General features: G+C 54.3%; 1 long non-coding RNA gene across 1 annotated transcript; it reads right to left on the minus strand.

Moving 5' to 3' along the window:
• Positions 1-1,876: 1,876 nt before the first annotated feature.
• On the minus strand, positions 1,877-9,907 carry LOC142071799 (uncharacterized). Its single transcript, XR_012667991.1, has 4 exons — positions 9,832-9,907; positions 7,403-7,472; positions 7,179-7,317; positions 1,877-2,229 (listed from the first exon to the last, which is right to left on the minus strand). It is a non-coding gene; the product is annotated as an uncharacterized LOC142071799 (long non-coding RNA).
• Between the last annotated feature and the right edge of the window lie 7,831 nt (positions 9,908-17,738).

Consider the following 17,738-nt stretch of genomic DNA (forward strand, 5'->3'; position numbering starts at 1 on the left):
GTTGCATGTGGAATCAGGAGCAGGGGTTGCTCTGAGGGGGGTTTGCAGACAAAGGGCTTCTGTGGCTCCCAGCAGCGCCTCCCTGGCTGGGCTAGCTCAGGTTGCGAGTTGCTGGCTCTTAACGCTGATGCAGAGGTGGGCAAACTACAGCCCATGGGCCACATCCAGCCCATCAGACCTTTTAATCCAGCCCTTGAGCTCCCACCAGGGAGTGGGGGCAGGAGCTTACCCTGCTCTGTGCGGTTTCTGGGAAGCAGTCGGCATGACCCTCCTTCAGCTCCTACGTAGTATGCGGAAGCGTGCCCAGGTGGCTCTGCATGCTGCCCCGTCCAAAGGTGCCCCGTCCACAGCTCCCATTGGCCACGGTTCTGCGGGGGCAGTGCCTGTGGACGAGGCAATGTGCAGAGCCTGCTGGCCGCGCCTCCACATAGGAGCCGGAGTGGGGACATGCTTCTGGTAAGCGCTGCCTGGAGCCTGCACCCCTGAGCCCCCTGGCGCCCCAATCCCCTGCCCTGATTTCCCCTTCTGCCCTCCGAACCCCTTGATCCCAGCCTGGAGCCCCCTCTTGTACCCCAAACCCCTCATCCCCAGCTCCACCCAAGAGCCTGCACCCCCAGCCAGAGCCTTCACCCTCCCCACATGCCCCAACATGTGCCCCAGCCCGGAGCCCCCTCCCACACCCTGAACTCCTCATTTCTGGCCCCAGGGTGCGGGGTTCCCTCTGTTTAAGGGAAGCTGCCATCCCTGCCCTGGAATAAGCTGTCTCCAGATCTGTCCCCTCCCCCATCTCAGTGGGTGGTGCTGGGGTCTGGCAGAGATACTCCGGGTCAAATCCCCCCACCCCCACCCCGCCTACTGTGCCATGGTCAGCTCAGGGCAGGGGCTGACCCCTGTGTGTGTGGAACCTCTTCCTCCTCCTCCAAGCGCCCTGCAGTGCGCCTGGGGATGGGTGGCACATGGAGACTCCGATCACCGCCGTGCATCTGCCGCAGCCCTACACCACTTGGCTTTTCCCTGAAGGCCGCCCTCCATGTACCAACCTGGCCTGGCCCAGCTGAGCAGGGAGTTGATCCAGAGTCCCACCCCTGGCTGGTAGAGCTGGTATATGGTCCTGTGCCCCCTCTGGCACCTTACTCTTGGCAGGGAAGCTGTGGGGGGAAGGTGACTGTGTCCTGCGGGAGCCCCTGGCTGTCCCCTCTGGGTGGTGGCCAGGCAGGATTGCACAGGCTGCGCTGGGTGCTCTCTGGAGGCTGGGATCAATGCAGATCAATGAGCCAGCTCTGCACTGAAGGCAATGACCCAGCAAAGGCATAGAACAGGAGCACTGGAACACGCTGCTCCCCCACTGAGCTGGGAGCCCAGACCCAGGGCCCCTTCACACGGTGACGTTTGCAGTGGGGCAGCCAGCCAGCAGAGCATGGGGAACATGGCTTCAGGTCAAGGTGGGGGTGCAGAGGAGCCTGCACTAGAGTTAAATGTGAAAATGTGCTCACACACACACACATGTGGACACATTCACACTTCCATGTGAACTCACTCAAGCCACCACCCAGCGTACATACTCAGGGGCTCCTGCCCAATTTGCACACTTTCCAGTCTACTAATCTCAGGAGGATGTTAAACAGCAGCTACTAAAGTTGGATATTTTTAAGTCAGCAGGTCTGGAGAACTTGAATCCAAGAGTTTTAAAAGAGCTGGCTGAGGAGATGGCTGGCCCATTAATACTGGTTTTCAATATGTTGTGGAACACTGGGGAAGTACTAGAAGAAAGGTAATGTGTTGTACCAATATTTTAAAAGTGTCAAGGGAATGATCTGGGTAATCAGAGGCCTGTCAGTCTGATATCTATCCTGGGCAAGATAATGGAGCAGCTGGTATGGAACTCGATTAAAAAAGAATTCAGGAGGGTAATAAAAGTAATGCCAATCCACATGGATTTGTGGAAAATCAATCCTGTCACACTAATTTGATATTTCTCTTTGATGAGATTGTAGAGTTGGTTGCTAAAGGGTGATGTCATGTTTAGGGTTCTGTTAGGGGGTTCACTTGGCACCACACAACATTTGTATTAAAAAACTAGCAAGATACTGGATTCGCACAGCACACAGTAGCTGGCTTAATGCCACGTGAACTCTGAATGGGGAATGATCATCGACCGGGTGTGTTTCTAGTGAGCTCCTGCAGGGATCGGTTCTTGGCCTCAAGCTTTTCTACATTTTTCTTAACGACCTGGAAGAAAACGTAAAACCATCACTGGTAAAATTTGCAGATAACACAAAGATTGGGGGAGTGGGAACGAATGAAGAAGGCAGCTCACTGATCCAGAGCTATCTGGATTGCTTGGGAAACTGGGCACAAGCAAACAATAAAGTATAATATGCGTTTTAATACAGTTAAATGTAGGAACGGAGAATGTAGCTGTGCTTATGGGGGCTCTATCCTGGGAAGCAATGACTGAAAAAGACTTGGAGGTCGTGGGGGATAATTAAGGCTATGTTTTAGTTGAGGGTACTTTTAGTAAAAGTCATGGACAGGTCATGGGCAGTAAACAAAAATTCATGGCCCGTGACCTGTCTATGACTTGTACTGTATACCCCAGGTGCTCTCAGGCAGGGGGCGGCCCGGGGATGCTGCGGGTGCTCTGGGGGGTGGGGGCAGCTCGGGGATGCCATGGGTGCTCGGGGGTGGGGAGCAGCATGCAGCCCAGGACCCCTGCTGGTGCGGGGAGGGGCGGGGGTGGCAGTCTGGGACCGCCCACTGCTGCTGGCGGAAGCAGGGAGCATGGCGGCCCAAGACTGCCCCAGCAGCGGCCAGTGCAGCTGGCCCAGGGGTTGCCTGAGCAGCTCGGGCAGCTCCCGGGCCAGTCACAGTGGCTACTGCAGAAGTCACAGGGGTCCTAGAAAGTCATGGAATCCATGACCTCCAGGAGAGACTCAGGGCCTTATGGATAATCAGCTGAACATGAGCCAAAAAGGCTGCATAAACAGAGATCATAGAATCATAGAATATCAGGGTTGGAAGGGACCCCAGAAGGTCATCTAGTCCAACCCCCTGCTCAAAGCTGGACCAATTCCCAGTTAAATCATCCCAGCCAGGGCTTTGTCAAGCCTGACCTTAAAAACCTCTAAGGAAGGAGATTCTACCACCTCCCTAGGTAACGCATTCCAGTGTTTCACCACCCTCTTAGTGAAAAAGTTTTTCCTAATATCCAATCTAAACCTCCCCCACTGCAACTTGAGACCATTACTCCTCGTTCTGTCGTCTGCTACCATTGAGAACAGTCTAGAGCCATCCTCTTTGGAACCCCCTTTCAGGTAGTTGAAAGCAGCTATCAAATCCCCCCTCATTCTTCTCTTCTGCAGGCTAAACAATCCCAGCTCCCTCAGCCTCTCCTCATAACTCATGTGTTCCAGTCCCCTAATCATTTTTGTTGCCCTTCGCTGGACTCTCTCCAATTTATCCACATCCTTCTTGAAGTGTGGGGCCCAAAACTGGACACAGTACTCCAGATGAGGCCTCACCAATGTCGAATAGAGGGGAACGATCACGTCCCTTGATCTGCTCGCTATGCCCCTACTTATACATCCCAAAATGCCATTGGCCTTCTTGGCAACAAGGGCACACTGCTGACTCATATCCAGCTTCTCATCCACTGTCACCCCTAGGTCCTTTTCCGCAGAACTGCTGCCTAGCCATTCGGTCCCTAGTCTGTAGCTGTGCATTGGGTTCGTCCGTCCTAAGTGCAGGATCCTGCACTTATCCTTGTTGAACCTCATCAGATTTCTTTTGGCCCAATCCTCCAATTTGTCTAGGTCTTTCTGTATCCTATCCCTCCCCTCCAGCGTATCTACCACTCCTCCCAGTTTAGTATCATCCGCAAATTTGCTGAGAGTGCAATCCACACCATCCTCCAGATCATTTATGAAGATATTGAACAAAACCGGCCCCAGGACCGACCCTTGGGGTACTCCACTTGATACCAGCTGCCAACTAGATATGGAGCCATTGATCACTACCCGTTGAGCCCGACAATCTAGCCAGCTTTCTACCCACCTTATAGTGCATTCATCCAGCCCATACTTCCTTAACTTGCTGACAAGAATACTGTGGGAGACCATGTCAAAAGCTTTGCTAAAGTCAAGAAACAATACATCCACTGCTTTCCCTTCATCCACAGAACCAGTAATCTCATCATAGAAGGTGATTAGATTAGTCAGGCATGACCTTCCCTTGGTGAATCCATGCTGGCTGTTCCTGATCACTTTCCTCTCATGCAAGTGCTTCAGGATTGATTCTTTGAGGACCTGCTCCATGATTTTTCCAGGGACTGAAGTGAGGCTGACTGGCCTGTAGTTCCCAGGATCCTCCTTCTTCCCTTTTTTAAAGATTGGCACTACATTAGCCTTTTTCCAGTCATCCGGGACTTCCCCGGTTCGCCACGAGTTTTCAAAGATAATGGCCAATGGCTCTGCAATCACAGCCGCCAGTTCCTTCAGCACTCTCGGATGCAACTCGTCCGGCCCCATGGACTTGTGCACGTCCAGCTTTTCTAAATAGTCCCTAACCACCTCTATCTCCACAGAGGGCTGGCCATCTCTTCCCCATTTTGTGATGCCCAGCGTAGCAGTCTGGGAGCTGACCTTGTTAGTGAAAACAGAGGCAAAAAAAGCATTGAGTACATTAGCTTTTTCCACATCCTCTGTCACTAGTTTGCCTCCCTCATTCAGTAAGGGGCCCACACATTCCTTGGCTTTCTTCTTGTTGCCAACATACCTGAAGAAACCTGAAGATGCTCCGTAGGAGTAGGGAGGGTATGTGTGTGACTGCTGCGGGGGAAACCCAGAGCTGGGAGACACCATGCTAACCCTCAGCCTCAGCAAGGGGGAGCTTTGCTGCACCTATGCTGTGTGAGGACTCCCTGATGCGACAGCACCCTCCTCAGGGCTCTGCCAGCCCAAACCTGGCTTTGCCCACCCACTCCTGTAACAGACCCCTAAGCTCTGGCCGAGTCCCTGACATCCTCAAATCATGAGTTAAAGACTTCATGTTACAGAGAATCCACCATTTACCTTAGTTTAAACCTGCAAGTGACCCATGCCCCATGCTGCGGGAGGAAGGTGAAAAAAACCCCCAGCGTCTCTGCCAATCTGACCTGGGAGGGGAGAGGGAGGAGGAAATTCCATCCCGACCCCAAATGTGGCGACCAGTTAGACCCTGAGCATTTGGACAAGACCCACCAGCCAGACACCTGGGCAAGAATCCTCTGTAGTAACTGAGAGCCCTCCCCATCCAGTGTCCCAGCTCCAATTCTTCCTTTCCCAGCAACAGCTGACTACCTCTTGGTCAGGATCCCCCCCCCACCGAGGGCGCTGCTTTTCCTTGTTTCCACCGGTGAAGGAAGGATAACATAGCAGTTTGCTCTCCCTCGTTATAGTCCAGTAAACTTTCGAGTAGTACTTCTGAAATGAATCCTCAGGTACAGTTCCTTTTCCCTGCTGGGTGTGGATGCCAGACTGAGTGGGGTAGCAGTTTTCTCCCTGCTGGTGATTTTTACAATGCAAATGATTTCTTCCTGCAACCTCCCTTACAAATGAATAGCCCAGGGATTTTGGCCACACCTAGTTTGAGGGGCTGGTCAGGCCTTTTTCTGTTGTCTGGAGACAACCCATCTGTCAGCGGCCCCTGGCCTGCCTGGTTTAAACAGTTTTGTTGTAATTTCAGCACATTTGCAAGATACTTTGTGGGTTGACTGTACATCATCACACAAGCATATTACTGTGCAGTGAGTTACTAGCTCTCCGATGACATATCCCATGACACAATCAACATGGATTCACCAAGGGCAAGTCATGCCTGACCAACCTGGTTGCCTTCTATGAGGAGATAATGGGCTCTGTGTATATGGGGAAAGTGGTGGATGTGATCTATCTTGACTTCAGCAGAGCTTCAGATATGGTCTCCCACAGTATTCTTGACAGCAAGTTAAAAAAGTATGGATTGGATGAATGGACTATAATGTGGATAGAAAGCTGGCTAGATTGTCGGTCTCAACGGGTAGTGATCAATGGCTTGATATCTAGCTGGCAGCCGGTATTAAGCGGAGTACCCCAGGGGTCGGTCCTGGGGCCGGTTTTGTTCAACATCTTCATAAATGATCTGGAGGATGGTGTGGATTGCACCCTCAGCAAGTTCGCAGATAATACTAAACTGGGAGGAGTGGTAGATACACTGGAGGGTAGGGATAGGGTCCAGAGTGACCTAGACAAATTGGAGGATTGGGTCAAAAGAAATTTGATGAGGTTCAACAAGGACAAATGCAAAGTCCTACACTGGGAAGGAAGAATCCCATGCACCGCTACAGACTGAGGAGCGACTGGCTAAGCAGCAGTTCTGCAGCAAAGGACCTGGGGGTGACAGTGGAGGAGAAGCTGGAGAGGAGTCAGCAGTGTGCCCTTGTTGCCAAGAAGGCCAATGGCATTTTGGGCTGCATTAGGAGGAGCATTACCAGCAGATCGAGGGATGTGATTATTCTCCTCTATTCAGCACTGGTGAGGCCACACCTGGAGTATTGGGTCCCGTTTTGGGCTCCCCACTGGAGAAAGGATGTGGACAAATTGGAAAGAGTCCAGCGAAGGGCAACAAAAATGATTAGGGGGCCGGGGCACATGACTTATGAGGAGAGGCTGAGGGAACTGGGGTTACTTAGTCTGCGGAAGGGAAGAGTGAGGGGGGATTTGATAGCAGCCTTCAACTACCTGCAGGGGGTTCCAGAGGGGATGGATCTAGACTGTTCTCAATGGTAGCAGATGACAGAACGAGGAGTAATGGTCTCAAGTTGCAGTGGGGGAGGTTTAGATTGGATATTAGGAAACACTATTTCACTAGGAGGGCGGTGAAGCACTGGAATGCGTTGCCTAGGGAGGTGGTGGAATCTCCATCCTTAGATATTTTTAAGGTCAGGCTTGACAAAGCCCTGGCTGGGATTATTTAGTGGGGATTGGTCCCGCTTTGAGCAGGGGGTTGGACGAGATGACCTCCTGAGGTCCCTTCCAACCCTGATCTATGATTCTATGACACCTTTTGGATACAGATTGTAACACTCGTGAGTTGGGGTACACCGACTCTCTGCCCCATACCAGACAGCCCGTTGCACCCTGCACGAGGGATGCTAATATTACCTCAGTGTTTGGTGTTGGTGTGAGCACTGCTGGAACGCAGCATCCAGGTCTGGTGCCCACAACTCAAGAAGAATGTTGATAAATTGGATCAGAGTCAGAGAAGAGCCCGGAGAATGATCACAGGATTGGAAAACCTGCCCTGTAGCGAAAGACGCAGGGAGCTCAGTCTGTTTGGTTGAGGGGAAGGTTAAGGGGTAATTTGATCACAATCTGTAAGTACCTACCTGGGGAACAGAAATTTGATAGTAGAGGGTTCTTCCATCTCGCAGAGGAAGGTTGAACGTTATCCAAAGGCTAGAAGTTGACATTAGACAAAGGCAGACTGGAAATAAAGTGCAGGGTAATGAACCATTGGAACAATTCACCCAGGGGCGTGGGGGATTCGCCATCCCTGCTCAGTTTGAAATCAAGACTGGCTGTTCATCTAAGAGATCTGCTCTAGTTCACACAGGAACTAAGTCAGAGAAGCCCGGGGCCTGTGTTAGCCAGGTCAGACTAGATGTTCACCATGCTCCCTTCTAGAGTTGTCAACTTTCTAATCACACAAAACCGAACATCCCTGCCCCGTCCCCTGCCGCGCCCTGCCCCCTGAGGCCCCACCCCTGCTTGCTCCATACCCCCTGCCTCCATCGCTTGCTCTCCCTCACCCTCACACTTTCCCTGGGCTGGGGGAGGGGGTGAGGGCTCCTGCTGGGGGTGTGGACTCCTGGGTGGGACCAGGGATGAGGAGTTTGGGGTGCGGGAGAGGGCTCTGGGCTGGGGAAGGGGGGTTTGGTGCAGCAGGGGATGAGGACTCCGACTGGGGGTGCAGGCTCTGGGATCAGGTTGGGGATTAGGGTTTTGGGGTGAAGGAGGGGGCTTGGGTTGGGGTGTTGGGGGGTGCAGGCTCCGGGAGGGAGTTTGGATGTGGTATGGGATTCTGGGCTGGGGCAGTGGGTTGGGGTGCGGGAGAGGGTTCAGAGTGCGGGGTCCTGGCGGCATTTACCATGGCTCCCGGGAAGCGGCTGCCAGGTCCCTGCAGCCCCTAGACACATGGGCAGCCAGGGAAGCTCTGCACGCTGCCCTCGCGCCTGCAGGTGCCACCCCCGCAGCTCCCACTGGTCACGGTTCCCAGCCAATAGGAGCTGCGGAGCTGGTCCTCAGGGTGGGGGCAGCACGCGGAGCCTCCCTGGCCGCTCATGCATCTAGGGGCTGCAGGGACCTGGCGGCTGCTTCCGGGAGCCGCGCGGAGGTAGGACAGGTAGGGAGCCTGCCTTAGCCCCAGGGCCCCTCTGCACCACCGACCGGACTTTTAACGGCCCACGAGGGTCACTTTTCGACAGGGCACTCTGATCGAAAACCTGATTCCTGGCAACCCTGCTCCCTTCTAGCCTTGGGATCTGTGAATTAGGCCCAAGCCCAGTGTACACACCCAGGGCCCAGCCCAGCATTAGGGTTGCCAACTGTCTAATCACACAAACCCAAACACCCTTGCCCCACCCTTTCTCTGAGGCCCTTCCCCGAGGCCCCCGCAATCACTCCAGCCCCCCTCCCTCTGTCACTCACTCTCCCCCACCCTCACTCACTTTCACCAGGCTGGAGCCAAGGAGTTTTGGGTGTGGGAGGGGACACCAGGCTGAACCTGGGGCAGGGGGTTGGAGTTCAGGCTGCAAGCTCTGGGAGGGAGTTTGGGTTCTGGAGGGGGCTCTGGACTGGGATAGGGAGTTGGGGTGCTGGAGGGGGTGTGGGGTGCAGTCTCTGGGAGGGAGTGTGAGTGCAGGAGGGGGCTCAGGGTTGGGGCAGGGGTTTGGGGTGCAGGAGAGGGTGCAGACTCCAGTCAGGAGGTTTGGGGTGGCTCACGGTCAGTGGTGCAGCAGGGCTAAGGCAGGCTCCCTGCCTGTCCAGGCCCCGTGCCACTCCCAGAAGGGGCCAGCATGTCCTTGCGGGGCTGAGGGGAGGGGATTTCTGTACGCTGCCCATGTCCTGATCAGCTGAGCACCAACTCCACAGCTCCCATTGGCCGCAGTTCCTGGCCCATGGGAGCTGCAAAGTTGGTGCTCAGGGTGGCGACAACGTGTGGAGACCCTCTGCCTCCCCAAGGGCATAGGGACTGTCAAGGTTTCTTCCCCACTCTGAACTCTAGGGTAAGATGAGGGGACCTGCATGAAAACCTCCTAAACTTATTCTTACCAGCTTAGGTTAAAACTTCCCCAAGGTACAAACTATCTTACCTTTTGCCCTAGAACTTTATCACTGCCACCACCAAACGTCTAACACCGGTTACTGGGAAAGAGTCCGTTTGGAAACGTCTTTCCCCCCAAAATCCTCCCAAATCTTACACCCCCTTTCCTGGGGAAGGTTTGATAAAAATCCTCACCAATTTGCATAGGTGACCACAGACCCAAACCCTTGGATCTTAGAACAATGAAAAAGCAATCAGGTTCTTAAAAGAAGAATTTTAATTGAAGAAAAAGTAACAGAATCACCTCTGTAAAGTCAGGATGGTAAATACCTTACAGAGTAATCAGATTCAAAACACAGAGAATCCCTCTCGGCAAAACCTTAAGTTACAAAAAGACACAAAAACAGGAATATCCATTCCATTCAGCACAGCTTATTTTCTCAGCCATTTAAAGGAATCAGAATCTAACACATCTCTAGCTAGATTACTTACTAAGTTCTCAGACTCCATTTCTGTTCTGTCCCCAGCAAAAGCATCACACAGACAGAGAGAGAGGCTTTGTTTCTCCCTCCCCCCAGCTTTTCAAAGTATCTTGTCTCCTCATTGGTCATTTTGGTCAGGTGCCAGCGAGGTTATCCTAGCTTCTTAACCCTTTACAGGTGAAAAACGTGATCGGAATAACAGAGACTTGGTGGGATAACTCACATGACTGGAGTACTGTCATGGATGGTTATAAACTGTTCAGGAAGGACAGGCAGGGCAGAAAAGGTGGGGGAGTAGCACTGTATGTAAGAGAGCAGTATGACTGCTCAGAGCTCCGGTACGAAACTGCAGAAAAACCTGAGTGTCTCTGGATTAAGTTTAGAAGTGTGAGCAACAAGAGTGATGTAGTGGTGGGAGTCTGCTATAGACCACCGGACCAGGGGGATGAGGTAGATGAGGCTTTCTTCCGGCAGCTCACGGAAGCTACTGGATCGCATGCCCTGATTCTCATGGGTGACTTTAATTTCCCTGATATCTGCTGGGAGAGCAATACAGCGGTGCATAGACAATCCAGGAAGTTTTTGGAAAGCGTAGGGGACAATTTCCTGGCGCAAGTGCTAGAGGAGCCAACTGTGGGGGCGCTTTTCTTGACCTGCTGCTCACAAACCGGGTAGAATTAGTGGGGGAAGCAAAAGTGGATGGGAATCTGGGAGGCAGTGACCATGAGTTGGTTGAGTTCAGGATCCTGACGCAGGGAAGAAAGGTAAGCAGCACGATACGGACCCTGGACTTCAGGAAAGCAGACTTCGACTCCCTCAGGGAACGGATGGCCAGGATCCCCTGGGGGACTAACTTGAAGGGGAAAGGAGTCCAGGAGAGCTGGCTGTATTTCAAGGAATCCCTGTTGAGGTTACAGGGACAAACCATCCCAATGAGTCGAAAGAATAGTAAATATGGCAGGCGACCAGCTTGGCTTAATGGTGAAATCTTAGCGGATCTTAAACATAAAAAAGAAGCTTACAAGAAGCGTAAGGTTGGACATATGACCAGGGAAGAGTATAAAAATATTGCTCGGGCATGTAGGAATGTTATCAGGAGGGCCAAATCGCACCTGGAGCTGCAGCTAGCCAAAGATGTCAAGAGTAACAAGAAGGGTTTCTTCAGGTATGTTGGCAACAAGAAGAAAGCCAAGGAATGTGTGGGCCCCTTACTGAATGAGGGAGGCAAACTAGTGACAGAGGATGTGGAAAAAGCTAATGTACTCAATGCTTTTTTTGCCTCTGTTTTCACTAACAAGGTCAGCTCCCAGACTGCTACGCTGGGCATCACAACATGGGGAAGAGATGGCCAGCCCTCTGTGGAGATAGAGGTGGTTAGGGACTATTTAGAAAAGCTGGATGTGCACAAGTCCATGGGGCCGGACGAGTTGCATCCGAGAGTGCTGAAGGAATTGGTGGCTGTGATTGCAGAGCCATTGGCCATTATCTTTGAAAACTCGTGGCGAACCGGGGAAGTCCCGGATGACTGGAAAAAGGCTAATGTAGTGCCAATCTTTAAAAAAGGGAAGAAGGAGGATCCTGGGAACTACAGGCCAGTCAGCCTCACTTCAGTCCCTGGAAAAATCATGGAGCAGGTCCTCAAAGAATCAATCCTGAAGCACTTGCATGAGAGGAAAGTGATCAGGAACAGCCAGCATGGATTCACCAAGGGAAGGTCATGCCTGACTAATCTAATCACCTTCTATGATGAGATTACTGGTTCTGTGGATGAAGGGAAAGCAGTGGATGTATTGTTTCTTGACTTTAGCAAAGCTTTTGACACGGTTTCCCACAGTATTCTTGTCAGCAAGTTAAGGAAGTATGGGCTGGATGAATGCACTACAAGGTGGGTAGAAAGCTGGCTAGATTGTCGGGCTCAACGGGTAGTGATCAATGGCTCCATGTCTAGTTGGCAGCCGGTGTCAAGTGGAGTGCCCCAAGGGTCGGTCCTGGGGACGGTTTTGTTCAATATCTTCATAAATGATCTGGAGGATGGTGTGGATTGCACTCTCAGGAAATTTGCGGATGATACTAAACTGGGAAGAGTGGTAGATACGCTGGAGGGGAGGGATAGGATACAGAAGGACCTAGACAAATTGGAGGATTGGGCCAAAAGAAATCTGATGAGGTTCAATAAGGATAAGTGCAGGGTCCTGCACTTAGGACGGAAGAACCCAATGCACAGCTACAGACTAGGGACCGAATGGCTAGGCAGCAGTTCTGCGGAAAAGGACCTAGGGGTGACAGTGGACGAGAAGCTGGATATGAGTCAGCAGTGTGCCCTTGTTGCCAAGAAGGCCAATGGCATTTTGGGATGTATAAGTAGGGGCATAGCGAGCAGATCGAGGGACGTGATCGTTCCCCTCTATTCGACATTGGTGAGGCCTCATCTGGAGTACTGTGTCCAGTTTTGGGCCCCACGCTTCAAGAAGGATGTGGATAAATTGGAGAGAGTCCAGCGAAGGGCAACAAAAATGATTAGGGGTCTGGAACACATGAGTTATGAGGAGAGGCTGAGGGAGCTGGGATTGTTTAGCCTGCAGAAGAGAAGAATGAGGGGGGATTTGATCGCTGCTTTCAACTACCTGAAAGGGGGTTCCAAAGAGGATGGCTCTAGACTGTTCTCAATGGTATCAGATGACAGAACGAGGAGTAATGGTCTCAAGTTGCAGTGGGGGAGGTTTAGATTGGATATTAGGAAAAACTTTTTCACTAAGAGGGTGGTGAAACACTGGAATGCGTTACCTAGGGAGGTGGTAGAATCTCCTTCCTTAGAGGTTTTTAAGGTCAGGCTTGACAAAGCCCTGGCTGGGATGATTTAACTGGGAATTGGTCCTGCTTCGAGCAGGGGGTTGGACTAGATGACCTTCTGGGGTCCCTTCCAACCCTGATATTCTATGATTCTATGAAAGGGTTTTTCCTCTGGCCAGGAGGGATTTTAAAGGTGTTTACCCTTCCCTTGATATTTATGACAGGGATGCTGGCTGTTTCCGGTAGTGGCACAGGGCCAAGGCAGGTAGGAAGCCTGCCTTAGCCCCACTGCGCCACCAGACTTTTAGTGCCTAAAAATCTCCCGGTATGGCTTTAGTAGCCTCTGGGAGATAGGGCCTCATTCCGGGGGACTCCTGGTGAAACTGGGAGGGTTGGCAACCCTAACCAGCATCCACACCCAGGGCCCGGCCCAAGGTCCAGCCCCTCGCTTTCAGGCTGGGCTGAACTTAGCAGCAGAGGACAGTTAAGCGGGATTCTTTATTCAGCAAATTTCAGCTCTTGCCCCATCCCTCTCTCCTTCCCAGCTGCCCCTCCTGTTCCCAGCACCAGGCTGCATGGCCTGCCCGCCCCCGCAGACAGTTAACTTGAGCCCCAGACAGGGGGTGCCTTGTCCCAGCCCCTCGCTGGCCCTGCGCTCTCCCCACCCAGCTGTCACAGGAAACATCCCCTAGCGCTGGCCCTGTGACAACCTGGGAGGGGAGCCTGGGCTCTGGGTAGAGCAGGGCTGGAAGTCCCCACTCCTGGGCTGGGGAGGGGGGACTGGGAGTCAGGACTCCTGGGTTCTCATTCCCTGCTCTGCTCCTGTCTAGTTGTGTGAGCTCAGCCAGGCTCTGGGCTGTTTCCCCTCTGGGCAATGGGGACCATGAGGTTTCCCTGTGTCCCAGTGAAGCTTTGCGCCCCATTTGGAAAGTGGGGTGCCAGCAAAGGCAGCGAAGTGAGACGAGGGCTGCCTATCTCTCAGACAGCTCTGTGCCCCCTGCCACCTGCGTGGGGATGCACATGCCACCGCTGCCCTCTGCTAGCTGCCCAGCTGTGTGCCGTAGGCCCTATCCTGCCGGCAGTGCATGGCGATTCCCTTTAGCCCTGGGCAGGGCCGAGGGCCCCAGAGGAGGTGGTGCAGGGTCTGGTCTGGCTGCCAGGGCACAGTGCCAGCCGGGACGCGGTCAGTGGCTGGATCCCGTTGCATTATGTCCTCCTTTGGCCCCCCACGCTGTGTTGCAGCAGAAATGCCCGGTAGCCCCCCACACACAGCCCAGGGGGAGCCAGGGCCCCTCCGTGTCTTGCATGCTGTGGGGACTGGGTCCCCGGGCCCCCTGTATTGCGCCCTGCTCGGGGCTGAGCTCAGGTTCTGCGACTGCTGGCCCCCGCCCCGACTGTGCTGTTTCCTGCCTCTGCCCCAGCACAGACGCCTTGTTTGCATCTGCTCCTGGCAGGCTCGGGGAAGGGGGGGTTGCTCCGGAGCCCCCCTCCCCTGGATCGTTCCTTTGTCTCCCCATAACATGCCAGTCAGGGCTGTCCCAGGCGCTGAGCTCCAGCCTGCCTGCCCCTCCCGTGCGTAAATCATTCAGCAGGGGCCCGTCTGCCTTGCAGTTGGAGGCTCCTGAGAGACCCAGCCGGTGGCGTGCCCCCCACCCTGGTCCTGGGCCCCTGCCCCCCAAGGCCAAGCGGCCAGTGGGCTCTCTGGGGCGAGCGAGGGGAGCTGGCGGTGGGGGGCACCAGGGTGAAGGGGGCTGCAGAGCGAAGGGGATGGGGCGGCCTAGGCGTGTTGTGTGCAGTCACCAGCTTACACGTCTCGATGGGACAGGGGCTCCAACACAGGGAGCTATAGCCAGGCAGTCTTGATTTCGGGGGTGGGGGGGCAAAGACAAAGGTGAACTGCACCGAGGCTGAGCTGGGCCATGAAATGGGAGGGGGGCAGTCTCTAGGCCAGTGAACATGTCCCCCAGGCTGAGCTGGGGGAGGTGGGGGCAGGCTGGGCCAGGGAACGGCTCCCCCAGGCTGAGCTGGGGGGGGGGGCGGGGTTGGGCCAGGGAACGGCTCCCCCAGGCTGAGCTGGGGGCAGGCTGGGCCAGGGAACGGCTCCCCCAGGCTGAGCTGGGGGGGGCGGGGTTGGGCCAGGGAACGGCTCCCCCAGGCTGAGCTGGGGGGGGGGGCGGGGTTGGGCCAGGGAACGTCTCCCCCAGGCTGAGCTGGGGGGGGGGGGCGGGGTTGGGCCAGGGAACGTCTCCCCCAGGCTGAGCTGGGGGGGGGGGGGCGGGGTTGGGCCAGGGAACGGCTCCCCCAGGCTGAGCTGGGGGCAGGCTGGGCCAGGGAACGGCTCCCCCAGGCTGAGCTGGGGGCAGGCTGGGCCAGGGAACGGCTCCCCCAGGCTGAGCTGGGGGGGGCGGGGTTGGGCCAGGGAACGGCTCCCCCAGGCTGAGCTGGGGGGGGGGGGCGGGGTTGGGCCAGGGAACGTCTCCCCCAGGCTGAGCTGGGGGGGGGGGGCGGGGTTGGGCCAGGGAACGGCTCCCCCAGGCTGAGCTGGGGGGGGGGGCGGGGTTGGGCCAGGGAACGGCTCCCCCAGGCTGAGCTGGGGGGGGGGGCGGGGTTGGGCCAGGGAACGGCTCCCCTGGGCTGAGTGGCTGGTGGCCGTGCCCGGCTGGGAGTCCCATATCAAACATTCCCTATGAAAATCAATGAATCAGCGGTGGTGCCTGGTTTGCCACCAGGCAGCGCGTGTGAAAGATCAGGGTGGGGGTGGGGCACCGATATAAGATAAAATGTCAGGACTGTCCCTATACAACCGGGTATCCGGGCACCCTCGGTTTACCCCATCTGGCCCCCTCCCCTCAGCTCCCCACTGGGACCAGGAGCTCCCAGTACGGGCTCGGCTGCAGGAAGGTGCGACGGTCCCCTCTGGTGTTATCCGGACCGGTGATCCACGAGGTCCCTCCGCTCCTCGCCTCGGGGAGCCAGCCTGACCCTGCTCTGCCGGAAGAACCCCCCTCCTGGGCTGGTCCCACTCAGCCTCGGGCATGTCAGCTGCCCCCTGGATCGTGCCATCGAAGGACACACCTGCCCTGGCGAGGTGTGAACTGCCCCTCTGTTCTTGGAGTGCTTTTGCCTGGGCTTCTTTTAAGCCATGAGAATACATTTTCAGCCTCATAATTATACACATGAAATTACAACCTATCACATCACTATAAAAGCCGTGCTCAGTGCACCAGGAGCCTTCCAAAGACACCCGCCATGACCAACTCTGCACTGGATGCCACACAATCACCGTACAGGTATGAGCATGGGGGTGCTGGGTGTTCCCCTGAGGCACAGAACGTCCCAGAATGGCAGGGCAGGCACAGCATTGCCAGACAGGATCAGCCCCCAGGCCCATCTAGCCCAGTGCCCTGCCTCCAGGTGCTGCAGAGCCAGATGTAAGAACCGTGCAGTAGCGGTTGTAGGACAAGCCGCATTCACATTAGGTCCATCCCAGCCTCTGATCATTAGAGATGGCCAAGCGCTGAAGCAGAAAGGGCTGTATTCCTGCCAGAATTTGTCAGTGCCAACAGCTCTAACTAGCTATTCATGCTGTCTGTAGACATGTCCCACCCCTTGTGGAACCTTGCTGGCGCCAACATCTTCCTGTGGCAGTGAGTTCCACAGGCTAATCACATGCTGTCTGCGGAAAAAGAAAAGGAGGACTTGTGGCACCTTAGAGACTAACCAAATTATTTGAGCATGAGCTTTCGTGAGCTACAGCTCACTTCATCGGATGCATTCAGTGGAAAATACAGTGGGGAGATTCATAGAGAACATGAAACAATAGGTGTTACCATACACACTGTCTCGAGAGTGATCACTTAAGGTGAGCTATTACCAGCAAGGGGGGCGGAGGGGTGAGGGGAACTTTTTGTAGTGATAATCAAGGTGGGCCATTTCCAGCAGTTAACAAGAACGTCTGAGGAACAGTGGGGGGTGGAGGGGTGGGAGAATAAACATGGGGAAATAGTTTTACTTTGTGTAATGACCCATCCACTCCCAGTCTCTATTCAAGCCTAAGTTAATTGCATCCAGTTTGCAAATTAATTCCAATTCAGCAGTCTCTCGTTGGAGGCTGTTTTTGAAGTTTTTTTGTTGAAGAATTGCCACTTTTAGGTCTTTAAGTATTTCCTGTGATCAGTTTTGAATTTCCCCTGACCAGTTCCAGCATGCTGTGAGGTGGGGAGAAGAGGAGCTCCACTCCCCCTTCTCTAACCATCACTATTTTGTAGCCTTAGCCTGCCCAACCTCATTGGTCTCCTCCCCCCAGCAGCAACCCCTGCCTGCTCATGGGAGAGTTTCTCAAGGCCCCAGTTCATCCATATCAACCACCTCTTACCCCTCTATGTGTAAATGGGGAATCCTCACCAAGCGGGGCTGTTTCCAGTGGGGGCCCCCATTGACTGGTTCTCAGCCCTGTGCCATTTACAAGTTTTATTAGTGACCTGGCAGAAAACATAAACTCATCCCTGACAGCTGACAGGCGACACAGTTCCCTGGGGTTCTTTCAACCCAAAGCTCTTGGTAACTTTTATTCCCTGACACCACCTCACACAGAGTAAATCGGGGAGACACGGCCGTCCGACCAATCGATGGCTGGCACAAACAGGACAAGACAAGAGTGCTTTACTTAGTCTCAAGCACTTATACGCACGTCTGCAACAGGTTAGTAAACCACCCCCAACCCTGGATAATTACCAAAGCTGAGTGTGGCTCTCGAGTGGCACAGCGGCCGCCCGTCGCCCAGTGAGGAACACACAATGCATCCAGAGGGAGAGTCCAGTCCTGAAGAGTCCCATCACCGCAAACTTTCCCCCCTTATTTGTACATTAGTAATAGAATGACATGTCCCTCAAAAAGAAAAGGAGGACCTGTGGCACCTTAGAGCCTAACAAATTAAGTCCTCCTTTTCCTTTTGCGAATACAGACTAACACGGCTGCTCCTCTGAAACCTGTTAAGTAAGCAATTTCAATGGTCAAGCAAGAGGCTCCTTCTGATTATCGATTAACCAGGTGCAGGTTTCTCCAGAGTTTGCAGCCTTGAGGCCCCAATAGACAATCCTGGGGCACATCCTGCTCTTCTAAGATGCA

Source organism: Caretta caretta, chromosome 4 (genome assembly GCF_965140235.1).
Source record: "Caretta caretta isolate rCarCar2 chromosome 4, rCarCar1.hap1, whole genome shotgun sequence".
Classification (NCBI taxonomy): domain Eukaryota; kingdom Metazoa; phylum Chordata; order Testudines; family Cheloniidae; genus Caretta; species Caretta caretta.